This window comes from Hydra vulgaris, chromosome 01 (genome assembly GCF_038396675.1).
Source record: "Hydra vulgaris chromosome 01, alternate assembly HydraT2T_AEP".
Taxonomy (NCBI): Eukaryota; Metazoa; Cnidaria; class Hydrozoa; order Anthoathecata; family Hydridae; genus Hydra; species Hydra vulgaris.
In genome coordinates, this window is record NC_088920.1 from 70,527,643 (window position 1) to 70,537,982 (window position 10,340).

Consider the following 10,340-nt stretch of genomic DNA (forward strand, 5'->3'; position numbering starts at 1 on the left):
GAGGAATTTGAATATATAAATAAAAAACACATTTTATAATTAAAAAGTACCTAAATATCAATTATAAATGTTAAAATCATGGACACCTGCCCCAGTAAAAATTTTAGATGTGCGGTTAATTTTTTAAGCTTAAAATTTCAAATTAGATCATTGTATGTTTGAAGAACATTGTGTGAAAAAATCATTTCTGCCAAATATATAGTTTAAAAATTAAATGAAAAATATTACAAAAAAAGCAAGTATAGCATATTTCGCTTATCGTAGTATTCAAAATAAATAAAAATGATTCATACTTGAATTGATATACAATTTTTTATAATATATCCATTAAAAACTATTGATTTACAAATATATACTTATTAATTTTGTTAAAATCTTTTTTTGAAAGTTCATATTTGTCTGATATTATTTTTGGTGCACTTATTAATGTTATTACATTAATAAGTGCACCAAAATGTTATTGGTGATTGGTATCCAACAATAATCATTCCTTTTCGGCCAGAAAAACTGTTCAGATGGGCCGTGTGGATGCATAAACTTTATTTTTATATCATTATATTCTTCATCTTTTTCTTCACTACTGCAATTCACCAAAACGAGTCATATGTACATGCGTAATATTTGTATTTCTGCATTAGCTCAAAATTTATCAAACTTAAATTTTGGTAACTTGATTTTTTAGTTATATTAATAGATTTTGGATTTGTATTGTTACTAGTTTTTTTAAATAACATAAATGCTTTCGAAACTGGTATGCAATGGTGAAATCTTCGACTTCCTGGTATTGTTTTTCCCTTCTCAAATCGTTTATTTTATGACATTATTAAGTTTAAAGAACTTTATTGTGAGCGTTTTGTTAGAGCAAAATTCAAACATTGCATCGATTGTTAGTATTTGATTTTTCTTTGGATGTTTTCTTGCAATTGTTCGTTTTACTGTATCACCTATTGCATCACAAGAAGATTTGCCATGACTGGTTGCAAAAAATATCCATTCAGGATTCAATAAAAAATCTTCTGAATGATGGCATAGATTTTGAAAATTTTTATACTGTCCTCCACATCCATCAGAAAAGTATGACAATTTAAAAATTAAAGAAGGATTTTTTTGATATAGTTACATAAAATATATTTGAAATCAAATTACCTTTCTTTTTTTTTTATGCACTTTATAAACATTACAACAATTGCCATTTTTCTTTTCAAATCTTTTTCCAAAGTAGTGAAAATGGTGATTACAAATGCTGAATAGTTCTTCACAAGCACGCAACTCAGATCTCCATAAAATGTTTTGACGAGTATCAGTGTCTAGGTCATGTAGTAAAAAAATCTCTTCATTTCTAGAATATGAGGTTTTATGGCACTCTGACTTCAAAACTTTACCAATATCACGTGAAATCATTTTGATAATGAATTAAAAAATGTTATACTTGCAAATTTAAAAATGCACAAGTATTAATTACATTATTTATGTAGAACTAATTGCAACATTTAAATTAGATGAATATGTCTGAATTCAGCAATTAAACTTTGATAATTGGAAAAGACAAGGAACCAAGAAACAAAAAGGAAACAAAAATTACATTAAAAAAACTTTCATAACTTGAGAACCACCTAGATTTAGATGTAGGTAGGAATTATCATTTTTTCCTAAAGTACTTTGGCGAAAATTGAAAAAAAAATCAGTGAATTTAGGGTTGTATGGCCTGGTTGTTTTGAAATGGAATTACTCTTAGGAAAAGAAATAAAAATTGCACGTTTAATTCTGGAGCGGAATCACGATTTTTTGGTGTTTGAGTTAAATAACTTCCAGGTAAGTTCTATATTCCAAACCTTTGAATGTTCATACTTATGTCATTTAAAGATGTTTTGCAAAAATTTGCGCTGCAAAGAACTTGGGAACAAAAATACCCTAAAAATTAGAAATCTAAAACGTGGGGAAATTAATTTTTTGAAATATGAGTTCTAATATCCTAAACTAGATAGAAATTTCTTTAAGGTAATAAAATTTCATTGAAAAATAATGATTTGTTTAGAAATCATACCTAATTAAACAACCCCCTCATTTTGAGGGGGTTGTAAACTTTACATGGTTATACCTTCTGAATGCCAAATGATTTTTTGACAAAATTTTAAAAATATGTACAATTTTTAGTCTTATTAAAGTAAGTAATTTTTCTGTTTGAAAAAATCAATTCCCTTTACGTTTAGGTGGATGATTTCTACTTTTTAGGGTATTTTGTTACCAGACTCTTCGCAGTGCAATTTTTTGCAAAACATCCTTAAATGACATAATGACATAAACATTCAAAGGTTCGGAGTATAGAGCTTAGCTGGAAGTTATTTAACTCAAACACCAAAAACTCGTGGTCCGCCCCTGCAATTATATATACATTTTTAGTACAAAAGTAAAATATTTTCAAAACTATGTATTTAGCGTAAATGATTTTTTCACACAATGTTTTTCAAACATACAATCACCTAATTTGAAATTTTAGGCGTAAAAAATTTACCGCACACCTAAAAATTTTACAGTGGCAGGTGTCCATTATTTTAACATTTATAATTGATATTTAGGTACTTTTTAATTATAAAATGAGTTTTTTATTTATATGTTTAAATTCCTCACTTTGAGATTAACTAAGTCACTTATTTTTAGAATTCACACGTTTAAAGGCTTGGTTTTATAAAGAGAAATGTAAAATTAAAAATGGCGGAAAATGACCAAATCAATAATAGTAGCTAAAATTAAAACAACCATTACTCACAAACCGTTGGGAGTTAGACCTTGAAATTTTGGGATTTATCTTATTTTATAATGTACTAACTACGGTAAAAATATTTAAAAAAATCCAAAGACATAGGGTTGCATGGCCTGGTTGTTTTGACATGGAATTACTCTATAACGATTAAAAATTATTGTAACATTTTACAAGCTGATGATGCTGGTATCTATAACCCAGCGAAAATTTCTTATAAAATAATATTATTTGTATTGAGAGAAACTGTATTTCTTGATGTTTTAAAATTATATATATATATATATATATATATATATATGTATATATATATATATATATATATATATATATATATATATATATATATATATATATATATATATATATATATATATATATAAACTATTAGTGTGTGTTTACGCACTAAATATGTGTTGTCAATATATATGTAATATATATATATATATATATATATATATATATATATATATATATATATATATATATATATATATATATATATATATATATATATATATATATACTTTGTCAACATTTCCGCAACATCTTTTGCGACCGGTTTTCAACGTTGATTCAACGCTGACATGTTTGCTGGGTATATATATATATATATATATATATATATATATATATATATATATATATATATATATATATATATATATATATATATATATATATATATATATATACTTTGTCAACATTTCCGCAACATCTTTTGCGACCGGTTTTCAACATTGATTCAACGGTGACATGTTTGCTGGGTATATATATATATATATATATATATATATATATATATATATATATATATATATATATATATATATATATATATATATACATATGTATATATATATATATATATATATAAATATATATATATATATAAACTAGTAGTGCGTGTTTACGCACTAAATATGTGTTGTCAATATATATGTAGTGTCACAACAGTTCGTTTAACAATTTTTACATTTTAACGAACCATTAAAAAATCCACAAAATCTTTAATGTTTGTCAAAACTTTTAAAAGAAAGTTTTTATTATTTTTCTTTTTATCCAATTAACTATTTAAAATAGATTTTCTTAAATAAAGATTTCTTAAATTCATGGAAATATTTAAAATAAATCTTTTTCAATAAAGATTTCTCAAATTCATGAGCTCAAGTTTAAAGAATATGAAACATATTTTACTTGAAATCTTTTTTTAAATTTTCACTACGATTGAATTTTAATATGATTTTATAAAAAGCATTGGTCACATTTGTTTAAAACAACGGCATTATTACTAAAATAAACCTTAAATAAATTAATAAATACGAATGACCACAACTAAATTGCTGAAATATCTTTTTTCACTACGCAAACTGTCGTTTTTTTGGACAAGTCTCATTCAATAATAATCAATATCTTGTCCCATTCAATAAGCTTTAAACTTTATCCACAAATGGTGGGCCAGACTAAAAACAGCATTTCCTAAACGTGAATGGGTTTAAAATATTAAAACTAGAGGCAACTGGGTATTAAAAAATGGAGTTTTATTTTCCATAACTTTTTTTTTTTCTTTTCCGAAATCGTTGCAAAATCGGAAAAACAAAGTTATTTCTTAGAATTATTTCTTTCTCTTTAAAACACATTAGCATCCAATACTATTATTTTTAGACCATAATAAGAATAATGACTCGTTCTGTTGAATAGTTGCTTACCACAGGAGTTTGGATATCCAACCTTTGATGCTTCTATGCAAATTTGATTTTGTCCCATTCAGTTATTGTCCCATTCATTAAGGCTCTCCCCTGTTTTTTGAATATCTATGTTGAAATCACCAATTAAGTAAATATATTTTTTAAGTGTCTTTAAAATGCTTCAAAATTACCATTAGGTGGTCTGTAAAGAGAAGTTATAAAAGTATTCTTGGTTTTCTGATTAAGAATTTTAGTTGTTAACGACTCACAATTGGCGTCATTGACACTGAGGTTTTGTAATTTTCTAAAAGTAAAAGAATTAAGAATAAAAATACATACGCCCCCGCCCATGCCTTTTTCCTGGATTGGTGTATTGAATTATAACCTGGTTGAAGAAAATTAGAACTTAACTCATCGCCATTTTGACACCAAGTTTCCGTTAGACAGATTACACTAAAATTGTAGTTTAAGTTTTTTAAAGTCATTTTTAGGGAATCAAAATTTTAATTCATACTCCTGATGTTCAAATTTAATAATGAAAAATTGGATAATGAAAAGTTTAAATAACTTGAGGCATCGCTTATATTTAGGGATGGCACTTTTACTTATTTTGGTGTAAAAACGCGAATTACTTTTACGCGTAAATTACTTTACATAACTCATATAAAAATATATAATTTACTTACATTTAAAAGTAATTTGTTTTTTTTAATATAAATTATATAACGCGTAAAACTTAATTACTTGAGAGCCATTGTCTGAGAAATCTAGTCGAAAGAAGCAAATTCTGGAAGTGATGTCTTCAAATTGTACTCATTTTCAGATATTTTGTATAAAACAATAAAAGTAGACCACTGGTAAATTTTTTTTCGAAAATTCCTATTTATTTTGGAGATATTGGGTCCCAAAATTTGGCCCATTTTGAGAAAATTTTGCGCATAGAGTGCAATTGCTACTTTGAGGAGCAGTTTTAGCAACATGAATGTAACAAAAACATTTCTTTTTAATTTTTTTGCTTGTCTGGGTAGATTTCTACAGTAAAAGTAAAAATTCAACATGGTTACATTTTTGGTTGTCTAGAAATCATGGTCCGAAACCGCAAAATTTGAAATTTTACCCTGACTTTGAGCTCTAATATTTCTTCAGACCAATACTTACACGTAGTTTTCATAGATGTTTTTGAAAGACGCTAAGACATACATTGATTTTATGGAACAAAAATCATGTGCATGCAAGGACCTAGGAAGGAGTAACCTGCCAAAAATCACTTTTTGCGTTTAACGCGCTTTGATAGATTACCCATAACAACCGTGGCCTTAGATCTGCCATGAACAGTATTTAGTTTAAGTTAAGTTATTTAGTTTCATTAAACATGCATCTTCTAATATCTGAAATAAAATCCATGTGCTCAGGTGATAAAAAGCCTACAGAAGTCCTAGAAGTAGCCTTATTTTGCCAATTTTTTAAATAAAAAATACCCTAGCAACGGTATAGATATGCTTAGCAACGGCTACTTTAGAGCCTCAATAATTTGTACTGCAATTAAAAATTTTAATATAATACTTTTTTATAACGGAACTGTACAAGAGCACTTGAAAAAAATACATGTAGCGCTTAAAATAAATACAAATATAAATTATATAAAAATAAGTACAATGTTCTATCTAATATAATATAATATACTATATCAGGTAGAAGATTGTGTGTGCGTATATATATATATATATATATATATATATATATATATATATATATATATATATATATATATATATATATATACATATATATTTGTATTTATTTTATATATATGTATATATATATATATATATATATATTTATATATATATATTTATATATATATATAAATATATATATATATATATATATATATATATATATATATACATATATATTTGTATTTATTTTATATATTAGATAGAACATTTTATTTATTACATTTGTTGATAGAACTGATAATACTGCGGGGACGAATTGACTGCCGACTAGGTGTGATATTTGTGTTAATAACTACTTGGTACATACCATGCTTTACTTGAGTTACATAACATAAATTTCTTTCAGCAGTTTTCAGTAGAAGAATTAAAATTTGTTTGTAAAAACTGCATTTGTTTAATTTTAGTCAACAAATAATAATCAATAAACAAAATATGTCAGAGAGCAAGAATAAAGTTAGTCCTAATGAGAAATGCATATATTGTAACAAAAAGAGGACTTCTTGTGGTCCATTTAGGCTTTGGAACAAAGATGGAATCTTTCAAGTTAATGAATTGACTGCTGACATAAGTAATCATTTACAAGCTCTAAAGGTATGAATAATATAATAATATTATTTGCTTTTTTATTAAAAGAAACATGATTTCCAACTCCATCGGTGAAAAATCTAACATTACAGTTTTATAGCTACAACCGACAAACCAGTGAAATGAAAAAATCCTGATTGAAAGCCGATTATAAGTTAATCTTTCATGCTATGACTCATTATGAGCGTACCATCGTTTTCCTTTAGGTATTGAGTGGAAGCAGCCAAACAGTTGTCAATACTCAAGACATGAATTTCAAATCGGTAAAAAAGCACCAAAAATTAGATCCATCCCTTGGAACACCTTTGCTGCTTATAATGAAAAGAATTCACCACTTCCTTTTGGAGCGGTATTTTGCTTCAGCTACCTAAAAAGTATTTCTACTGATAACAATATTGTTATGTTAGAACCAGCTCCAACACCAATAAAGTCTTACTTTCCTGCTGATGACATATATTTCCCAGATAGAAGATATTTGCTGAAGCAATAGCACCTGGTTAATCAGAGGCACTAGTTTTTCAAGTATTACACAATGAGGATGAAGGTGGTTCAACACAACTGGTTTCAGAAGACCTTGTTGTACCAGTTAAGATGTTTCAAGAAAGCGATTCTTTAGGACAAATTCTTTTGCTTTCAGTTATTAACCATAATAAGTACACTAAAGAAACATTAATGAAAATCTTTGATTGCAAAAAATATCAAATTAAAAAGCACGCAAGTTGCAAAAAAAAGCAGAGGATTTTCCATGCCAAAAAAGGTAAACATATGCAGAATGCCACAGGAAAAAACAGAACATTTTTTAGAATTTTTAGAATGTTTTGTCAAGGTTTGCGGCAAGATGTAGCTTATGGAGTAAATAAAATAAAGTTTGATAATGGAGAGGAACACAGGTTGCTAATGCCATTTTAATGATGAAGTTTAACCATACAATCACATTTTGTAAAGAAATTTGCCAAGAAACTAATTACCTCGCTATGTCAGATACTTCTTTATGGAGAATTCTTTGTGGAATAAAACCTTCTCAAAGGAAAGCTTTGGCTGTTCTTGATGATGTCACGGCAGCTGGCATAGATGGGTTTTAAACTTTGATTGCTATTTCTGAAAAGTGGAAGTATAAAAATTTTACTAAGTTCCTTGAAAAAGGTAAAATGTATCTGAAGAGTAAATATCCTTCTTAATGTAGTGAAAATTCCACTTTGCATGGTCACTTTACTTCTTTTGCATTTTCAGATATAGATCCAGACTTGAATCAACCCAGTATAGCTGCTGACGATGAACAATGTATTAACTGTGCTAACCTCATTTCAGCAATCAAACAGGTTCGTGCGTTAGTTATAGAAAGTAAAGATGAAGATCTTCTATATGATTTAAATGTGACTACAGAAGATGTTGAAGCCTATATGAAGCATTAAATCCGTGATGCACAGCAAAAAATGGCCAAAATAATGGCTTTTGGGCAACTTGATAAGAAAACTGGTTTTTGGCTGAAAGATTTTAGTCAGAAAACTTTGCCAGCTAAATTCCGTAAAAGCCAGAAGGATTATTTTAGAAAGAAAGGAGTGACTCTACATGTTGATGTCTTTTTCTTCCATGAAAATGGTCAAACGAAAAAAAAAGTATATTTCACTGCTGTCTATAGATGTCAGCAAAGCCTTGTTGATGTACTCTGTCTGGCTGATGTTGTTTTGGCCAAAGTTAGAAATGATTTTCCTTGTTTAAAAAACCTTTATGCTTATTAAGTCAGATAATGCATCATCTTATCATGGCAACTTCTATTTAGAAGTCCTTTACAAAGTTTGCAAAGCAATGCAATTCTTCCTTAAAAGGTATGATTACAATAAGCCATCACGTGGAAAAGATCAATGTGACAGAAAGTCAGCAGGAGCGAAATGTGTCGTAAGGAGTTTTATTGATGCTGGAAACGATTTGTTGACTGCAGAAGATATTTATGAGGCTCTTCATAATGGCAATGGAATTTAAAATGCTGATATAATTACAATAGACTCTAAAGCTTCTACTTTATCAGGAACAAATTTGATTCCCACATAAACAGTTATCATTTCTTTTTAGTTTTTCTCTGATCAGATGATAATGTGGAGGTACTTCCGAATTATTAAAGGTAAAAAATGGAACTATACTAATGTGACATTTCATTCTTCAGTTCAAATTGTTAAGCCCTATAGTTCAACTTGCAAAAGTTATACTGCACCATCAGTTTTCAAAAAAAAAACGTGTTGATAGTAGTGTTAACACTCTTAAGTTTTGTACACATATTGGTTGTGCTGAATCATTTTATGATACTGAATTATTAGCAGAATACATGCATTCAGGAAGCCGCACTTCTCGATCTGTGGCAAAATCTATGGTAGACAGAGCAAGACTTTCCTGTGTCAACAAAATGAACCTAAACTCAAGCCTTAATTCTTCTGATCACCTGCAATTATCCCATTTTATCATTAAACAAGGGATAGAAAACTTTACTAACAGCACTGGATGGGCATTACCAAAAAGAAAAGTATTTAGATATTCCTCAAAGCAAAAAACTTTGCTAGTGCAGATGTTTATGGCTGGAGAAGAACGTGAGAAGAAAATGAATCCAGAGCAAGTTCACCAGCAGCTGAGGACAATGTTGAGCCAAGTAAATATGTTAAAGCCAAGTAAATATGTTAAAAGCCAAGTGAATATATTAAAGCCAAGTGACAATGTTAAAGCCAACTCAATAAATTCAATCAATATTCTGTAGGCAAGTAAATTAACATGTATATTTACAAATGCCCAAAGTATATATGATAAGAAATGTGACTATTTTCTTTTCTTGGGGCTTAAGATAAATATTAAGCAATTTCCTTTATCCTTCCAGTGTAATATTTTAGATGGAGTAAACAAAAAAGAAGAGGAGGGCTGGTCCCCACTTTTTGTGAAGAGGTTAACTTATTTGATGATATGATTGATGAAACTGTTGATGTGAAAAATGCACCTGAAAACGAAGAAGATGGTTTAAACAACGATATTCAGTTGATTGCAAAAGAGTTAGCTAATTTTCAAATAGGTGATTTAATTGTTGTTCCATACTTTATGCAATGGTATCCTGCAATAATTCAAAATGTAAAAAGTTATAACACTATAATATTGTATTTTTGTGTATTGAGATCTATTACAAAATTATTGGTTTATTAACCATATTAACTAATTTCAAGGAATATTTAGGAAGCAGCAATGATTAGACGTTACTTTATCTTTACCTCAACCATTAGGTCAATGATGATGATATATGTGTTTCTTGTATGGAATATTCTGCTGCACCCGGAAAGAACTTCTTCAAGTGACCAACCAAAGAAAATAATCCCTAATATTCGTCTCTTGATGGTGTTTGTAAGATAGATGCATCAACACCAACTAATCAAAGAGGAGATTATTCACTCTCAAAAGTCGATATTGACAATGCGGAAATTCGGATTGTCCATTAATAAACTTCTTATATTTTTTTTGTAATTCTTAGAAAACCGTATTTCCCATCAATTTTAAACGGAAAAAACGTTGATCTTGAAGTTTAATGGTTCTTTCTTTCAT